The sequence below is a fragment of the Tupaia chinensis genome, unplaced genomic scaffold (assembly GCF_000334495.1).
Source record: "Tupaia chinensis unplaced genomic scaffold, TupChi_1.0 Scaffold141538_1, whole genome shotgun sequence".
Classification (NCBI taxonomy): Eukaryota; Metazoa; Chordata; class Mammalia; order Scandentia; family Tupaiidae; genus Tupaia; species Tupaia belangeri.
Window position 1 is genome coordinate 217,980 of NW_006201399.1, and position 20,620 is coordinate 238,599.

General features: G+C 37.9%; 1 protein-coding gene across 1 annotated transcript in view; it reads left to right on the top strand.

Annotated features, from left to right (window-relative positions):
- The window catches only part of NCALD (neurocalcin delta), a 346,302-nt gene that overhangs the window by 133,957 nt on the left and 191,725 nt on the right, over positions 1-20,620 (top strand). The window contains exon 2 of the mRNA XM_006163255.2: positions 6,403-6,489. The gene's annotated coding sequence lies outside the window, so the exon portion shown is untranslated. The remainder of the gene's footprint in view (positions 1-6,402; positions 6,490-20,620) is intronic.

Genomic DNA, 20,620 nt, shown 5'->3' on the forward strand with positions numbered 1-20,620 from the left:
TCTCCAAAGTAGGCTTCTTTTGGGGACATGTTGAATTCCTACTCTGGATTTCCAGTCTCTACCAGCAGATTGTATCATGGCTTTGCCATGTCACATTCAACATAGCGGAGACTGACAGATGTGATCCTAACTACCCTTCTGCTCTTTGGAAGCTGAGGTCAAAAGGTAGCCAGGCTCTTCTACAAATGGCGTAGGATGAAGTGAAAGAACAAAGACCCCTACAATCTCTTAGCGTTTTCCTTCTCTGCTGGCAATAGTAGGCATCCCTTTTGCAACACAGGAAAGGAACCCTTTGCAGAGACACAAAAGCCTGAGGAAGCTGAGAAAGCGAGTTATTTCAGGGAGGGGGTGGGGTGTGGTGCTGTCTGCCTAGGAAAACTCTTCAGTACCTCCACCTCCAGAGAACATTAACATTTTCAGCCCTTTCTACACAGTCCTCTGTCTCCCTCCCCCATCACCCCAACACAAAAGCACAAATGAAATTCCTAAAAGTAGACAACTGCTGTCTAGTTATTTTTAGTATTTGCTGTTAGTATTTATCAAGCTTTTCAGTGTTAATTTGTCCTCCCACCATTTTTTCCTTCCTGCCTCCGTGTGCTGGGCCTGGGGTGGAAGGAGCACTCATAAGAAGCAGCTGGTAACCTCTTAGAAATGTGTTCTGGAAAGAGGAGACCGTGGCTTTTAAAATCAATCTTCCTACCCCTGCCTTAAAGAGAAGAAAAAATTCTCTATTCCATTAGCCTTGAAGAGCTACACAAGGTTGGTGAAAGTTAACCAATTAGAATGTCTAAGTGGTTTTGGTTAGGTCAAGGGCTTTGGTCAAAATTCGGGTCGGGAAATCCACACCTGCACAAAATGTCATAGCACAGGCAAAAATGGGTCAGAGGCAAGATAAACAAGCAGAAATCAAAGAAAACAGATGCTGGAGGAGAGAAAAGTGTATTTATGCAAACAGTAAGGAATTCGAGAGCGCTGAGGGGTGGAGTAGGATGGGCTGTGGCTGAAAAGCTCAGAGGAGAAAAGCTCTGTGGCACGTAATGGGTTATGGCTTAGTACTGAAAAATGGCTCTTTTCTGCCTCAACTGTTTGTCCTATCACCTGGAGGCAGCCACTCCCAGAGTAGCTATATTGCTCTGTAGAGGAACTTCCAGGAAAGACCTTGAATGAAAGCAGGATCATTTCAGATGTGAGCCATAACTGTTTGCAGAGTTACTGGACCCCTTGCCTCTCCATCATTGTATTCATTTCTTGGGAAGCTAAAAATAATTGTTTCCTTTTGCAACTTCAAAAATGCATTAAATAAGGGGAACAATGGTTAGCGTAATGGCTATGTTGCTGAACTCCCACATAGTCGACCGCAGTTCGAGTCCTGGACCCGGTGGCTTAAACTCACGCCGGGCACGTGTGCTTGCGTGCCCAAGATCCCAAGAGGAGAGTGGAGGAGAAGGGATTGTGGCATGGCCATCCCCTCTGGGGGGTGATTTCTTGCTTTCTGTCTCTCTGTCTCTCTCTGTCTGTCTGGTGAGCGCACGTGCCCTATAGCAAAAACCTCTCAAAAAATAAATGCATTAAATGGGGACCAGCAGTTGGTGTAATGGCTTTGTAGCTGGACTCCCATGTAGTAGACTGTGGTTCAAGTCCTGGACCTGGTGGCTTAAACTCACTCTGGGCACATGTGCGTGAGTGCCCAAGATCCCTAGAGAATGGAGGAGAAGAGATTGTGGTGTGGCCATTCCCTCTGGGGAATGATTTCTCGCTTTCTCTCTCTCTGTCTCTCTCTGTCTTTCTGGTGAGTGCATGTGCCCTATAGCAAAAACCTCTCCAAAAAAAGAGAATGTATTAAATGATTTCTGCATCTGTTTTTATTTCTTTTCTTTTAAAGTTTCTGTGAAAATATAGTAGGTGATTTAAAACAACAACCACTTCAATGGATGAGCTAACAGTAGAATGAAACAGAGGAATCAGTGAACTTATAAATGGGATAGAAATGACCCAGTCTGAACAACAGGTCTGAATACTTTGTCCTCACATTCCATAAAGGCAGAAGGGCAAGAGGGCACTCCCTTTAACCTCAAGCCTTTTTTCATTTGTTTGTTTATTTGTTTGTTTTTCCTAGATTTTTGCCATAGGGCATGTGTGCTCAGCAGAGAGGGACAGAGGAAGAGGGAAAATGAGAATCACCTCCCAGGGTGGATGGCCATACCACAATCCCTTCTCTTCCATTCTCTTCTCAGGATCTCGGGCACACACATACATGCATCCCGTGTGATTTTCAAGCTGCCAGGTATGGGACTTGAACCACAGAATCAACTATGTGGGATTCAATGCCTTAACCACCATGCCACCTACTGGCATTAATCCCATTCACAAGGGTAGAGCTTTATCAGACTTTATCACTTCCCAAAGGCCATACCTCTTAATACTTTTTGTATTAGGTATTAAATTGTATCATGAATTTTAGAGGAGACAACATCACTCAAACTTTAGCACTAGGAGTGAATTTGTTCATATGAAGATATGTAAGCTTTGTAAGATAAGGGTAAGTTGTTTCTAAGTGGTTATATCAATTTATTCTCCCACTATCTGTTTAATTTACATTTCTTATTACAAATAAAGTTACTCATCTTTTCATATGTCCATTCACAGTTCTGTTTTTCCTTCTGTGATATGCCTGTCAGATATGTTGCTCATTTTTTCTATTATGTTGTCTTTTTAATGAGTGATTGTAACAGTTCTGAATACTGGTCTTGTTTGTTTTCTATGTTGCAAACTTGTCTCAGATATTGACTTGTCTTTTTCTTTATTATATTGGGTTGTCAAAAAAGTCATGATGCATTTTTGCATAGAAAAACAGAAAAAATACATCATAACTTTTCAACAATACCTTTTGATGAACAGAAGCTCTTAAGATTACAGTTGCAAATTTACCAATCTTTCCTTCTATGGCTTTCAAAATTGGGCCTTAATAACTCCTTTGCCATTTCGAGGTCAGAAAGATGTTCTCCTGGATTTTCTTCAAAAAGTTAAAAACCTTTCATTTTCCACAACTAAATCCTTAATCCTTTTGGAATTGATCTTTGGGTATGATTCCTCCTTGAGTTTTGGCTCAGTAAGTTACTCCAACTTTCATGAAAGTTCCGTTATCTTTTAATAGCAGAGTAAATGGGAAAGTCAAGGAAGAAAAATCCCTCAGCCCCAAAAAGATTTGGGAAGATGACTCATTTTCTCTTAGGTAGCAGTAAAAGAAATTTTGGTAAAATGGCCTTAGTTTCCATGGTGTAGCCAAGGCATTCTTGCTTTTTAGCAATTTTGCAAGTGCTTGAGTGTCACATGTTAAATAATAAAAAAAGGAGTTGGATGGTGGCACACCAGGAATGTGATGCTCTGCAGGGCTGACTCACATGGGAAGGTTCTAGGTTTGTATCCAGAGACCTCTCTGAACATGCCTGGCACACACATGTCCATCAGTCAGGGCTAGCTGAAGCTGGGGGTAGATTGTGACATGAACAGCCCATTGGGAGTGCCCCTCCTTTCTCTGTCTCACAAACTCATGGAGGAAAGAAACTTTTTTTAAAAAGGTAAAAAACACTAAAACCAAGAGCATCATTTCAGAACTGTGGCTCAGATCATTTAAACATGCTATGTGTTGAGGAAAAAAGTATCCATTTAAAATGCCTGTTTGTTTCATTTTCAGAGTGCAAGTTCTGCTTTTGGAGAGGCATTGCAGTTTATTGGAAATATTACTGGGTAGGGAGTCAAGAGGCCTGAGGTTAAGCCTTGGTCTGTCATTACTTGGTTTTGTGAAACCTCTTTGTATCAGTTAGGATTATATTCAGTGGCCTGTAACCAGAAAACTTCTACAGTGACTTAACCAAATAGAGTGTTTTTTGTTGTTGTTTTCAGGTAACAGCCAGGAACAGGCAAGTCAGGCCCAGTGTGGTTGCTCCTTCTTTCCACTGAAACTGCGTAGCATGTGACTTTTGACTTCATGCCTGTAACTTTATGACTGCGAGATACAGCCTTTCTTCCAGCATTGTATCTGTGCTTCAGGCATGAAGAAGAGGGAACGCAAAGGATAAAAGTTAGTGCCAGAGGCCTTTTAAAGAGCTTTTCTAGGAGCATTTTGTAACTTTGGCTTACATCTTCAAGGCCAAAACTCTTCCATCCTTAACACAGCAGATACCTGCCCTGAACGAAATCAAGTTTTCGTAAGGAAAAAAAGGTCCACTGGGCATTGGATAGGCAATCAGCAGTATCTACTTCACTGTCTAAGCTTCCAGTAAGCCCCGTCCTCTGCTGGCAGGATTGTTTGGATGACAGAGGGGAGAGAGAATGCAAGAGTGCTTTGTGCACTGTGAAGTAGAGTTCATAAATAGTGGAAGTATTCTGAACTCTTCTCTAAGAGCAAATCCAGTGTTAGTAGAGAGTTTGACTAGACATAAGGCCTTGGGAAACGAATATCTATTCAACTTTATCTTATTATCTTTCAGTTATTTTCAGATCATTCAAGTACTAGTGTTTTCATGGATATACATACTCAAATATCCATCTTCAGATGATTGTCAAACATTGTTGTGGTAGACATTTGTTGATTCCCTTCTGCAATATCCCTTTCCAACTTTCCCTTTTCTCAGAGTATACTGAGTATATCTTCATGTGATTTTTGTGTGAATTGACCCTACTCTCACCTGTAAGAATAAGCCTGGACTAGTTTAAGTCACTCAGCATATTAGACCCCCAAGTATAGTGACCGATTAACCAATGGATCATCTATACAACGTCAGAACTTTTGCCAAGACTGCCATGATGTATTGATACTATCCTTGAGGATGTTGGATATGTATCGATCTTTAGCTGCTGTAACCGTTCTGTTGGACCAGGAAAGGAGCAGCCTGAAGGGTGAAGTTAATTCATAGAAAATATCCATGCCAAGACAAACAGAGTTAAATAATATAGGAAATGTCTAGCCTCCTTCACCAACCCTACTTCTGTTACTCCCCCACCCCAGCTCAATGAACCAGAATGTTATATTATTTATTTGTATGAGTTTGAGTTGGGATTCTGTTATTTGAAACTAAAATATTTTTTAAATGATAGTTGTTACATACAGTTAATGCTCTGTATACTCATCTGTAGTTTCAACCAACTGCAGGTAGAAAATGTTGTCATTGCTGATGTGTACTATATCATTAGGCCTACCATAAATGTGCCTGTACTAAGTATATACAGACTTTTTTTATTATTATTTTCTAAACAATACAATGTAACAACTATTAACATAGCTGTAAATTTTATTAGGTGTTATAAATAACTGAAAGAGCATTTAAATACATGAGGGGATGTGCATAGGTTATATGCAAATACTGTGCCATTTTCTATAAGGGACTTGAGTATCCTTGAATTTTGATATATGTAGAGGTTGTGGAATCAATTCATCATAGATACTGAGGGAAAACCATATATTCCAAGAAAAAATTATAAATGTTATAATATTTTAATGTATTGCTTATTATTTTAAAGAATGTATTGTTTAATACAGTATATGTATATATATATGTGTGTGTGTGTTAGTCTACTATTGGATTGCTAACAGAAATACCTGAGACGGGTGATTTATAAAGAAATAGAGATTTATTTGACTCACTGTTCTGGTGACTGGGAAGTCCAAAAGTATAGGGCTGGTATTAGCCATCCTATATCACAACATGGCTGACAGAAACAGAGAGGGCAGTGAGCATGTGCAGAGAAACTGTGGTCTGCATTACACGTGGCCCTTGCCGACCTTATTTTCTCTCCTTATAGACTCACTAGGACTCAGTCATGGGGCCCCCATCCTAATTACCCAATCACTAATCTCCTCCCAAAGACCCCACACTTGAATACAATAATTAGATTAAATTATAACCCTCTTAATCCCATTATAATCTATTCTTTTTTTAAAAATAATCAATTCTTAATACATGAATTTTGGGGAATACCAAAACCAAATAGGTGTGTGTGTGTGTGTGTGTGTGTGTGTGTGTGTATGTACTTACATACAAATGAGTTTATTCTGAAGTTTATAGTCCTTCCTGGATTAAGGTGTAAAGTCTGAATGTTACAAAGAATGTCTACCTCTTCCTGTGATAAATTGCCCTCGCAGTATCTGTCCAAAGGATTTTAAATTGTGAAGTGCTGAGACCTGATTCGTGCTCTTTTGGGGACTTTCCCTGTCACCCCTGTGGTATAAGACTTGCCCTTAAGAACTTCAAGCCAAAGGCCAATTAGGCTTGTAGGTGCGTTTCCTGTTTCCTGTTTGCAAAGGCAACTACACAAGAAATAAAAGAAACAGCCTTTCCTGAATTTCTTACCAAGCTGTCAAAATGTTCAAGTACAGTGTTCGTTAATTATGAGTGATTTCAGTTGCAGGGCTGTTGACCTGCTGGTGATCAAATCTGTTGTGATACTGAAGAAGACTCTGTGACCCAGGGCACTGCGTGACTACATACTGTGAGTTACTTTAGCCTCTTGAAATGCCTTGATTTTAAATAGTGTAAATTATGGTTTGAAATGCAAAGATGTTGTATTCTAGTTAGGTTGTTGTGTGTTTTTATGTTCGTATTTGGTAAATAGAAAATGACAGCATGTACCTGTCATTAAAGCTTTGTCTTTGGTTGTTCTTCTCCATTTTTAATTATTGATGGATTTGTATGTTACTGAAATGAAAGCTATGCATTCATGCTAATTTTAAAAAATATTTCTGGTTTCTTCCTTGGTAACTAATGACATGGAAACCTTATATAAGTATAAGAGAGTCACTAAAACAAAAGTAAACAAATAAAACAGGAGATATAATAATGAAGTAAAAACCTGGTTTGTTGCTTCTTGGGGGAAAAATATGTGCTGCTTCTTACTTTCCAAGTCTATTCATTTGCTAAGGAAACTAGAAGAGGATATTGTGCAAGTAGATAGGATGTTTTTTAATTCTGAGAAGATTCATTTGAAATTCTATTATGGCATAATTAGGGCAGCAGCACCAGCAATAGTAAATTTCCTGTTAAGATAGGAACATTATTACTTTCCTAATTTGTTGATATGAGTCTCAAAGCCATCTCATTGAATATTTAGGAAATTGGCTTTTCAGGAAGGTAAACCTACTGGTATATGAATTTCTTGGAAAATTTTCAAAATAAGCTAATGGCCCCAGTGACAGTCAACCAACATTTATAGGCAAGGTGATATGGCTTAGTTCTCAGTAATACTTTTTGTGCCTGTTTAGAAACAGGACATGAATATTAATCTAATATTTACTTAGCTAAATATGAGTAGTTACAAATGGCAAAAAAAAAAGATAAGGGCAAGAAGAAAATCTTCTTTTGTGTTTTACTGATATTATAAGGAAGGGAGATAAGTTGATATAAAAATCAAATTTAAATGTACTTAGCATGCTCTTTTTCATCCCATTTCCTGTTCTCCATTAAGTCTCTATGGTTTAATTAAGTATTATATGAGCAACATGGCTCACACAGATGAAAGAAGAAAGTGAAAGTGAACATCTTTATTTCACATTTGGTAGATTAGTCCTTTTAATGAGATTTATAGAAATGTAATAAAATTTTTGAAGTCATGTTAAGCAAAATCTAGTGTTTTTTTTTCCTCTCTTGTTTTTGAGAACTAAGCCTCAACCCCATTACATTTCTCTAAAGAGGCCTACATAGAATTGTGCATTTAAATTAGCAAAGATCAGGAAGTCATAAAAGCACTTTCTTTTGATACTTTGAACTACTGTAATCATAGCGCTAGACATGGCAGTAGTCATTGCTTTAGTTTCTCAAATCTTTCTGACATCAAACTAAAGCATACTAAGAAAATGTGTATTCTTGCCTAAAGGCAGTAAAGCATGAATATGATCCAACTCAAGAACCCTTTCTCCTGACAGGGAGGTATAAAGAATCAGTAAGAGATGTGCAATATCTATAAAGTATATTGTGTATAACAAGTTATACTAAAGTCTTTTTATAAGAAGAAATAATTATTAATTTCTTCTTGTTTCTGCACCTCCTGAACCATCTGGGTCTCCTGTGTCTGTTATCTCAGGGACAGTTGATTCCTTGCTGTAGATTCTCTTCTAGAGGGAGCCCCAATTATGCACTGAGTAAGAAGAGATCACAGGAGTTTATGTTGCAGCATATGCCAGACCCTAACGAGGATAATTTGGATGAGAAACTGACAGAAAATCTCTTGTTGCAATGAAGAAACCACTCTCTGCTTGACTACTGTTATCTTGAGAAAGTACTAGACAAAGAAGAAGAGGACGATCTCTTCAAACTTTCTAACTGGGGCTTTCCAAATGAATGGCCTAAGTTAGCAACTACTGCCCAGATTTCCTGGGCTTTTAGGAATTTTTTTTAAAAGAATTTTAGGCACTGTAATAAAAATTGCCTAGTGGCAGAGATTCAGAAAACAATAGCTAGGACAATAGATGGGAAGAATTACAAGGGGACCTCAAAAAGTTTCTGGAAAACTGGAATTAAAGTATGAGTTTATTTTAGTACCAAAAAAATTTGAAATTCGTGCACAGTTTTTTCTTAACACACATTTTCCATGAAAATTTGAAGACTCCTTGTATGTAAAGTAGTTAGTTTAAAGTGAAGTATATAAACAAATAAGCTCTAGGTTTACAGTTACTGCTGATTTCCTGTTTAGTGTCTCTCTTTAGCCCCCTTCAGCCAGGATCATTTGTCTGAACCCGTTCTACCCCAAGGTTTCCTATGGAATATCTCAGATATAGGATGTTATAAAAAATGACATTTTCTGCAATTTTTTGCATTAGAAACCTCTATTCCTCCTTTTAAAAAAAGAATGTTATTTTGGTACTACCTTGAGAACTTGCTACTCTTGCTTGTCAAGAAACAACAGAGTATCTGAAAGGTACCTGAACAGGTACTCTGTCAACAGAGCACATTTTATTCAGGAACAATATTGGAAAGAGATTATCCTAGAGGCTGAGAGTATAAGAGACCAAATATCCAGAGGATAATCAAAGTATGTTTCCAGACAAAGACAAGTGACAAATACTAATCATCCGAGTAATTGATTCTCGGCTAACCATTTTCTACCCAGTCATGTTTTTAATACCAAAACAGCTAATAAATTCAATGAAAAACAAATCACTTTTTTATTAGTATGCAGAAAAAAAATACAAGAAGAGAAGTTGATTTCCCAGCAAATTTTACAATGAGTTCTCAGTGTCATATAGACATAGGAGAACATACTTTGCAGGAGATAAATGACCATTTCAATTGGTCAAAAAGTATTGATGAACTATTTACTAATTTGAGCTCCAGGGAAGAATGATATGGTATAATGTGGACTCACATATTTGATAACAGATTATATTTCTGGAAATATAACTCAATTATTTATCCAGTTAATATCTATTGAGCACTTGTTATGTGGTAAGCTTTGCAATAGAACACGATATTAATAGAACAGTATAATTTCTGCTGAGTGGGTGGAGAGGAAATGTTAATCAAATGATCACACAAATATATTTTACAACTGTGATAAGTACTGTGATGGAAAAAAAAAAAGAAGAAAACAGGAATCTATGAGACTAGAATTATACCTAGTTTCAGGGGATCAGAGAAGGCTTCCCTGGTAAAAATCTGAGGGTTCTTGAGATGGGAATAAGTCTTGGGGTAGAAGGGAGCATGGAACTTTCTGAGGCTAAGCCAAGGCCAATGTTGCTGGAGAACAAGAAGGGTATGATTCCAAGCAAAGCTGGAGAGGTGGCATAAAAGACTTAGAAAATGAATGGATGAACAAATGTGGGTCATTTGTACTAGGCGTGAGTCTTACTGTCTCCTGTCATTGGTATGAAAATAAAAGACATTTTCAATGTTATAATGACTCTACTGTTTGGGGGAAGGTATTCATTCAATCATTTACTCATCCAGCTAGTAAACAAATCGCTCTTCATAGGGATTTTAAATTCTAGTAAAGAAGGCAGATAATACCCAATAAACAAACATAGGTTTTACAGTCAGTTTTTGTTTATGAATAAGTATGGGTAGACTTTAGATTGAAGCTAAAAATGATTTCAAATGTATATTACATTACATCTAAGTGTGATTATTATTCTGTTTACTTAAGTAAAGTTACATGCTCCAACAGCCCTAAGACAATACTGAGGACAGATATTCCTTGTAGTACTCAATCCACAAAGACTTTGGGGAAATTACAAGGGAAGACAATAAGAAAGGGAAACTATAGGATCTGTACTAGCTTGTTCTTGTTTCTGAGGAGCCACTAATACTCCTGTTCTCCTTGCACTTCACCACTTCTCCCTGGAGTTGTGGGGGAGGATGTGGGGAACAATATAAGTCTCTATATGAAAATAATGGAGTCTAACCTTGACTAAGAAAGATCCAAGAGGGAGAGCATTTCAGAGTCTATTTCTTCTAACAAAAAGACCTTAATATAACTTGTTATATGCAATATACTTTATAGATAATACACATTTTCCATCTCTAAAAAATATTCATATCCTATAGACCATGTACATATTTAAGGAGAGGTATTTCTTTCCCACATTTCCAAAAACTGTCATGTAATGTTGCTTCTTAAAATCATTAGAGACCTACAACTCAGAAAATGATACATAGCTAGAACCTTATTTGAGGATTTCAGTTGTGCCTGTCTTCTGAAGATCTACTTGAAGACCTCTTGATGGCAATGTTTGCCTGTAACATCATTGATGGAATTAAACCACATTTGTTTATACATTTATTCTCTCATAAGTCTTTCATGACCTGGTCTCTGCCATCTCTCCAGCTTTCTCTGGCATCATGCCCTTCTTGGTCTCCAGCAACACTCGCTTTGTCTCAGCCCCTAATAAGCTCCATGCTTTCTTCCATTCCACAGCCTCTGCCCACTTCCAACATCCTCAGATTTCATAAGGGAAATCTTCCCTGATCTGCCCCAAGGGTCACCTTCAAGTCCTAGATGCAAAATCCAAGGACTTAAGTAGTTCATTATATCAAAGGGAGGCATAATAATTATTTACATTAATCTTCAAGTACTTCTTTGTTCCTGACTTTCAGATCATATGAATCAAAGTGATTATTTCTATATATGTTGTCTTGGTCTGTTTAGGCTGTTATATTAGAATACCATAAATTGCATAGTTTGCAAACAACAGAAATTTATTTCTCACAGTTCTGGGGGCTGAGGAAGTCCTAGATCGGGATGCTGGGCAAATTCAGCCTCTGATGTGTGTCTCTTTCCTGTCTCTTAGATGGCTCTTTCTTATTGTTTCCTCACACAGTGGAAGGGGCAAATGAGCTTTCTGGAGTTTCTTGTATATGGGCTTTAAGTCAGCCTTCATGACCCAGGCACCATCCAGTGGCTCCACCTGATAATAACCATCATTTTGGGCATTAGAATTTCAACATGTGAGATTTAGGGAGACACAGTCAGATCAGAGCATATACTGAGCACCTCAAGTCTGGGAAGAATGGTGGAGAGATCAGTGTGATACTTTAGTCCAAGGGTTCTCAATGCAGCACTATAGACATCTTGGACCAGACAACTCTGTTGCCTGGTGTTAGTAGTATATGCATCAGCTCAGCTAACCATCTCTAGATATCACTACATGTCTCTTGGGAGGGGAAAAAATATAACTTGTTATATGCAATATACTTTATAGATAATGCACATTTGCCATAGTTGGAAACTACTATGTCATAATCATTGACTACAGTGCAATGCATTAGCTTTGTATGATAGTTATTTTGCAAACATGTATAATTCTAAGTGCATAGCTTTCAGTTTATCTTTACAGTTCTGAAGCTCCAACATCAAAATTTTACCACATCAACTAATACCATATGAAATAATTATAATTCTTATTAAATAATCAGATATTTTACTCAGCCAAATATGTGAAATCCTAATGTGATAATATGTTTTTCTGATGTTATACATGTGAAAGCCTCATTTTTTTTTTTTTATACAAGACTATAAAATTTTACCATCAAAGGTTCAAACCTACTTAGTGGTTCAACTGCTTTTTTTTAAAAGATGCATTTATGGGAATCTTAATGCTGCAAAATATTCTAACTCAGTCAATGGCAAGAATTAATATTTTTTTGGTGACAAGCAGAAACTTAAAGTGGCACATTTAATGAGGTCCATTCTAGTTTTATAGGAAACCAAGAACAACAAAGAGGAAAAAAGGTTGCTTGTATGTCTTTTGGTGATGGTACTTGACATTTTAGTGTAAATTATTAAAATAGTATATTGGTTTAATGTTCCCTTAATATCTGTAGCTTAATCAAAATTTCTGAAAATGGGAAGAATGTGTTCTCTCTGTCACTGTTAAGCAGAGACATAGAATTTCAAAATCACTTTAATCATACTTGATTAGATCTTCTGAAGTATTTTACTATGCTATGGTGCATGGGAAGACTTCAGTTGCATAAATTTACTTAGACATATGACTAATATATGACAGACACAATTAAGAAAACCATTTTGTAAAATTCCTTTCTACCGTTATTTTTTACCTCACTTAAACCTCCTGCTTCAGAGTATTGTGTATCATTCTAATGAAGCCAGTATTTATGAAATAAGCTTTCTTCCATGTTACTATCCTGCTCAGGAATACTTAAGGACTTCTGATTATCTCAAAAATAAAGTTCTAACTTCTTTTCATGGCATTCAAGGCCCTCCACTAACTGGCGCAGCTGACCTTTCCAGATTAATCTCCATGACCTCTCTTTGCCTTGTCTCCTATCACATTTCATCAACAGTGAACTAGATGACCCCAGGCATCCTTGTACTTTTCTGCCTACATAGCACTTCCTGTGTTATAAGCTCTAGCCCTAAAATCTCAATCCATCCTTGGGGTCATTTTTAAAACTTATTATTATTATTTATATGTATACATTCAATCACTATACATCATGTAGATTGTAAAGAGATTTTACCCAACCTGATATACACCACATGCCAAGTGAGCTGAGAATACTATACACAACATCATCAATAGGCAACAGACCTTATTTGTGTCCCACTAATGTCTTACTTCTCCATTTTCCCCCAAATTTTCCTTCCTGCACTCTTCCCTTCTCCCACTCTCTTTTTACTTTGTCCAGTGTCCATAACAATTTTCAGTGCTTTTATGTCCTCTAGTCTTTGTCTCTATCATAGAATGTAGACAGTCAGCATATGTTAAGTAGAGACATACAATGCTTCTGTTTCATAGCTTGACTTTCTTCACTCAGCAATAAATCTTCCATATTTGCCACTTTCTAGCAAATGCCAGGGTCTTGTTGTTTTTTATAGCTGACTAGTATTCCATGGAGTATATGTGCCACACTATTTTAATCCATTCATCTGTTTGTGGACAATTGGGTTGGTTCCATGTCTTAGCAATTGTGAATAATGCCACAATAAATATAACTGTGTAAGTGCCTTTCTGACTGAACATTCTTCTGTCCTTTGAGTAGATACCCAGGAGTGGAATTGCTGGATCATATGGTAGTTCTATTTGAAGGTCTTTGAGGAACTTCCATGTTGTTCTCCACAGTGGCTGAGCCAATTTACATTCCCATCAACAATGTAGGAGAGTTCCCCTTTCACCACATCCCCACCAGCACTTAACAATTTTTGTTTTTTTAATCTTTGCCATCCTGACTGAGTTTGGGTGATATCTCACTGTAGTTTTGATCTTCATCTTCCTTATGTTGAGGGATGTTGAGAATTTTTTCATATGCTTTTTGGCTGTTCATATGTCTTCCTTAGAGAGTTTTTTATTCAGCTAATTTTCCCATCTTTTAATTGGGTTAATCATTTTCTTCCAGGTAAGCTGCTTGAGTTCCCTGTGTATTCTGGTTATCAATCTCTTATCTGAGGCATAGTTAACAAACATTTTCTCCCATTCTGAAGGTTGCCCATTTACACTAATTACTGCATCCTTTGACTTCTTAATCTGATGTAATGCCACCTGTCTATTTTGAGGGTTATTGCCTGTGCTTTGGGGGTCTTGCTTAAGAAGTCTTTGCTACCCCAATTTCTCCCAGGGTTTCCCTAGTGTTTTCCACTAGTAGTTTTACATTTTGTGGTCTAGGTTTAGATTTTTTTTTTTTATCCATTTTGAGTTGATTTTTGTTAATGGTGACAGATAGGGGTTCAGATTCATTTTTCTGCAGGTGGATACTCAGCTTTTCCAGCACCATTTGCTAAAGAGGTTTTTTACCTTTCCCATTGGATTGACTGGTACTCTTTGTTAAACATGAGTTGTTTGTGTGTTTTGGGGTTTATTTCTGGGGTCTCTACTCTGTTCCATTGGTCTTCATGTCTATTTTTGTGCCAATACCATTTTTTCTCCTGAAAGTTTTCCAAATTTTCTCTGTTAGAATAAAACTTTTTCTCTTTTTTCCTATAATGCTTTGAAAGCTCTAAACTACTGCTTCTTAAACTGTGGGAAGGAGTAGTGTATTAATCCATTATTGTGGTGCTAAACAGAAATACCTGAGACTGTGTGATTTATAATGAATAGAAATGTCTTTGGTACTCTTTTCTAGTGACTGGAAAGTCCAAGAGCTTCAGACTGGACCTGACTGGCATTTGGCATTGTGTTGCAGCCCAGCCAAGAGAAGTGAGCAGGTCAGCAGTTACGCATAGAGAGAGAAACAGAACAACAGACTCACTGCATTCTTAGTTTGTCCCTCCCATATTCCCAGCTGATTAGATGATGCCTCTCATTAGGCCACACCTCCTGGGAGATCTTATTGCTTCCCAAAGCTATTACACTGGGGGCCATGCTTTCAGAACATGAACATTTAGGGGACAAATTGTTATCTAAACCATAAGAGCTATTGAATGGATTTTTAAAAATTCCAAATTCATCACAAACTGATAAGTGTCTTCCTGTTTATGACCAGTACTTAGATCTTGCCACATGAAACTCATGCAAATTTAACTACAGCTAGACCATTCTATACCTTGTTCAATGAGATGAGTCCACTTTTGCCTGTTGTAGCAATGTCCAACTGTTACAAAAATTTCTGAATAGTAACTTGCCATGTCTTGCAGTCTGATAAGATGGGTCCACAGACCACACTTTAAATAGCACCACCAGAGACTGTAACTTCCATGAAGACAGAACTTGAGTCTTCCTTTTTTATCATCATAACTCCACACTTTGCCTATAACATGGTAAACACATTAATAAGGTAGAGAAGTGATTATTCTGTAGGCACCTGTCTCCAAAGTAGCTTGGATCAGATATTGATCAGTTTTTAGCACCTGAAAGATTATCATGCCTTATCTATATCAGACAATAGGAATGAATGAGAATTTCAGACTGATGTATTTTTAAAATGTGTGCTTTTCAGTTTAAAATGAATTAAAAACACAATTCTAATGTTTTAGTGCTGGTATGATCTTTGTAAATGAAGATCATTTGGTCAGTAATTTTTTTCACTGAATAATTGCAAAAATTAACTTAATTTAAGTTTATTTAAGTAAAATAAGGAAGTTAAAAGAAATCTAAAACAATTAGCCTCTTTAATAACAAGTATCTGAGAGAAATGTGTTCCTAGTATAAGAAAACCTCCACAAAAATAAAACTATATTTAAAAACAAAATGTCTTTGTTTTATGTAACCCTTAGGGATACATAGAAACTCTTGAATTATCTAAACTTGGATTTCTGAAAAGTAGAATCATATGCAGTTAGTTTAATATCTGCCAGTGTAATTTCTACTGGGAAAGACACCTGGGACATGAGATATTTTTTAAAAAATCTAAAATGTAAGAAATTCAGAATAAATTACTTGGCAGTGATATTTGAACATACATTTCTGTCTTTCAGTAGTTCAAGAGTGTCTTTCAGAAACAGTAAGAAGAAGCTGAAGTTGAATGCTCATATTTTCAGTGAATATTTAATTATATTAAAGATAACAGCCAAGAAAAACAAGGACATTTACTATATGTTTTTTCCTACCCTTCTTAGACATTTACTTTTCCATGGAACATTTGTTCATTCTGGGAAACATATGGCATATGACCAGAACTGTAATTAGTAATAGTTTGATGTTATAGGGATTCAAAATTTAGCTGTTTCTAGCTTTATTAGATCAGTGGCTTCCTCCAAACTACAAAAGCAGCAAGTGCAGATTCTAAGGGAACATTCTGGAGTTAGCTTTTTTCTCTCTTTCTGACTGTAGTATTTGCTTGTTTTGGTTGGGAAGTGTTTGAAGACTCTTGCAAATACTCATATAGCTCTTTCTCAGTGCCAGAAGAAGACACCATTGCTTACTCTTTACATACCAACTTATTAGATCATCAGGAAAGTCATGACATATTTTTCTGTGCAAAAATACATCATGACTTTTCCAATGACCTAGTATTTAATCATTTGCAGTAAGAGGGGAGAAGTAGAGGTACCAAAACATTAATTTGCCCAAGTCACTTACATGGGAACCATCCACTCAGAATTCACACTAGGAAGTCTGGCTACAGAATCTGTGCTCTAACGTTCATACAGTGGTGTTTCTTATTCACTATTTTCTTCTACAGGGAGGAAAACTGCCCAGAGTTCTATTGGTAGATTCAAAAAGATAGTATTTTCTGTAGACTATTTCTAACTAATCTTAGTAGCTGCAAAATACTCAGAAACTGGGAATGCTGGGTAACTGGGGCAGAAGGAGAAAAAAACCTTTAGTTGGTAGTTCACCCTGAGCAGCTTTCTAGCATTTGTAAGCCAAAAGGTTGCCATCAATACAGAATCTGGGATTGAACTTCAGTGTTGGTCATCCAAACACAAGAACTCCATGTAGAATTACTTTTAAATCAGAAGGATGATTATTACTCCAAATATTTGAGTGTATTTTAAAATTCACAAGTTTCTAACACTTGCTACATATAACATACAATAGTTGAGAGGGGGCATTTCAGGGAAAGAATATTATTTATTTATTTTTTAGAGAGAATTTTGCTGCAGGGCACATGAGCTCGCCAGAGAGACAGAGAGATAGAAAGTGAGAAATCACCCCGCAAGGAGGATGGCTATACTGCAATTCCTTCTCTTCCATTCTCCACTCAGGATTTTGGGCATGCACACATAAGCACCAGGCATGAATTTTAAGCTGCTGGGTTGGGACTTGAACCACAGTCAACTCTGTGGGAGTTCAGCAACATAATAACCTTTATGCCATCTGCTGGTCCTATTTATTTACTTATTATTTTAGACTTTGAGACTGTGAGGAAATGGGTTAGCAGAAACCTCTTAGACTTCCTAACAGGAGATTTACCACTGAGTCCTAATATGTATTCCAACCAGGGAACAAAGAGTAGTCACTTTATTTTGTATTGGAAACCATTTGGTTGCTGAGACTGACTATTCAAAAAATAAGAAAAATCATATCGTCAACATCAAAAGGCAATTTGTCTCATCTTGTGTTACTTAAGTAGTTATTAAAGGCTGAAAATGGAACATCCCTCAGCAACATGCATAATAGTACTTACTCTTTTGAGCAGCAGCAACTAGTTTGTTTTATAAAAGTCGTGGTGGGGGGAACCAGCAGTTAGCGTAATGGCTATGTCGCTGGATTCCCACGTAGTCGACCGCGGTTCATGTCCCGGACCCGGTGGCTTAAAACTCACGCCGGGCGCGTGTGCATGCGTGCCCAAGATCCCGAGAGGAGAATGGAGGAGAAGGGATTGCGGTGTGACCATCCCCCCGGGGGATGATTTCTCGCTTTCTGTCTCTATGTCTCTCTCTGTCTGTCTGGCGAGCGCACGCGCTCTACAGTGAAAATCTCTCAAAAAAAAAAAAAAAACCGTGGTGGGTTTTTTCTTTTTTTCCCGGACCCGGTGGCTTAAAACTCACGCCGGGCGCGTGTGCATGCGTGCCCAAGATCCCGAGAGGAGAATGGAGGAGAAGGGATTGCGGTGTGACCATCCCCCCGGGGGATGATTTCTCGCTTTCTGTCTCTATGTCTCTCTCTGTCTGTCTGGCGAGCGCACGCGCTCTACAGTGAAAATCTCTCAAAAAAAAAAAAAAAGTCGTGGTGGGTATTTTCATTTTTCTTTTCATCTAATGTTGCTTGTATCCATTGCCATGGTATTAAGCAAATACTTTGGGGTTTAGGTATACTCCCTTATGTACAGAGATCAGCCTTGAAAGCTGGCATTAACCCAAAATAGAACTAAAAGGAAGTTAGGCTGCATATAAGAAAAAGTACTAAAGGTTTCCTACATCTCTAATGTTCTGTGTAAGACTTCTAATTTTCACTGCTGACTAATACATTATAGTGGCAATGTCACCCCATTTGAGATGCAGTAATTTATCATAATACTGTTTAGGCTACTTGTTTTGTTGGCTTTAGTCTTTTGGGTGACAAATAGGACCCATAATACCAAAAGTGAATGTAATCACTATTTCCTCCAAATGAAAGGGCAACACTTTCACTAAATAACAGTGCTACCACTCCCCCATCATTTACATTGCCACCCGTGTGTTGAATAAATTGGTATCTGAGTGAATTTGATCTGTCTAAATTCCACATTTTTTCCTCTACATTAGAATAGAAAGTGCACAGACGAGAATTCTGACATTCCTCTAATTTTCCTTTCTCTGTCTCCATAGTTATTCTAACTTGATCTCTTAAAGCCTGGTATTCTAACTTGACTTCTGCTGTATGAAAGCCTAGAAATCTCAGAGGCGAAAGTCATCTTGCAAGAAAGACTGTCTATGAAGATGTTTGAACAATTTTGAGAGGAAAGAGAGGCCAGCCTTCCACTGTAAAAACAATGGAGGAAGGAACAGTTCACCACTAGAACAGAGTTAGCCATTCACCCTGAAGTAGAGAGATGTTCCACTTGGGATTGTCATTCAGTGAGTGATGTATGTTCAATCCCAAAACGTGGAAGTTCTTTGGGGATTTAAATCAATGAGCACATTGTCTAAATCTTTGTCCTTCCTAGGGAAGTGTAAGTGCATGCATCTTCCTCACACAGTTTCCATCTTTGGTGCTTTCCACAAGTGCTTTGTGCACTTGCTAATTGGATGTTCTGGAAATACAAAAACAAAAACTAAAAATTGCTCCATGCTGGCTTAAGTAATGAAGGGGAAATTAAAGGCTGAAAGGTACTGTGAGAGATAGACCACAATGGTCACAAGTCCAAGAAAAATCATCCGAGATATACCCTAGTAACCAAGATAGAGCACTGAGACGAAGGGATTGGAAAACCACTCATAATGCAGTGATGAAAGGGAGAGTCAGCGAGAGGGCCTATTCTTTTTTTTTTTTTTTTTAGAGGTTTTTGCTATAAGGCACGTGCGCTAGCCAGAAAGACAGAGAGAGGCAGAAAGCGAGAAATCACCCTCCAGGGGGATGGCCACGCCGCAATCCCTTCTTCTCCATTCTCCTCTTGGGATCTTGGACACGTACGCACACGCGCCTGGCGTGAGTTTAAGCCACCGGGTCTGGGACTTGAACCGCAGTCGACTACGTGGGAGTCCAGCGACATAGCCATTACGCTAACTGCTGGTCCCAAGAGGGCCTATTCTTGAGAAGAGCACTTGTACAGAGAAAAATCCTGTTAGAACTGTTCATGGCTGGACAGCCCAAGCCAGCTGGTGCCTTCTGTTCAGCAAAGAAGTTTCCAGAACACAGGGCGAAGGTCTAGGGCTTTGGAATCCAACATCCTGACATCTTTGTCTGAATTTTCCATCTGTGGGCTTGGAACAGAAGACTTTACCTCTGGGCATCCAGTTCACCTGGAAAATGGAAAAGACTCATACTTTGTCACAGAGTTGTAGGAATAAGTGAGATCAAGTTAGTGAGAGTCTAGACTACTTCCTGGCACATACACTCTCAGCACTGGTTTGCCTTTATTATTATATAGTTATATTGTCAATTTAATGATGTATTCATAATAAAATATTAATATAGGCAGTATACTTAGTCTGCACAACTTGGGATTTAAAATACACTGTAGGGGGCTGGCAGGTGGAGTGGTGGTTAAAGGCACTGAACTCCCACATGGCCGACTGCGGTTTGAGTCCCAGACCTGATGGCTTGCTTTCTCACTTACCCTGTCCCTCTTCTACCCCTCGCCCCCACTCTGTCCCTCTCTGGTCAAATTAAAATAAATAAATAAAGTTAAATAAAATAATTCTAAAAAAAAATACATTGTAGGAGAGTAATTATTCCTATTGCTTCATTTCCACTCTCTTTTGGCTGTTTTTTTTGTTGTTGTCGTTCTTTGTTTGTTTTTTTGTTTGTTTGTTTTGTTTTGTTTTTTCCTTATCCCCTTCCCTCTCTACTCTTCCATTTAGAGAGAGTACTTTCCAATAGGAGGTTAACAAATTACAAAATTGGATCAGAAAAGTGCAGCTGTTCAGCTAGGGTGTCTGTTTGTTGGGCTGTATTGCAAGTGTGGGAAATGCTGAACAAAGCCACCAGACCACAGGCCAAATAATCCATGGAAATCGTTCCCAAGGGGTGTTCCATCATCCTGGGCTATGCTTGTTTGACAGGTAAATACAGGTGATTTGCAATTTCAGGTTCTAGATTTTCTCCTCTATTAATATGTAAATTTTCATGATGGCAAAGATTGCCATA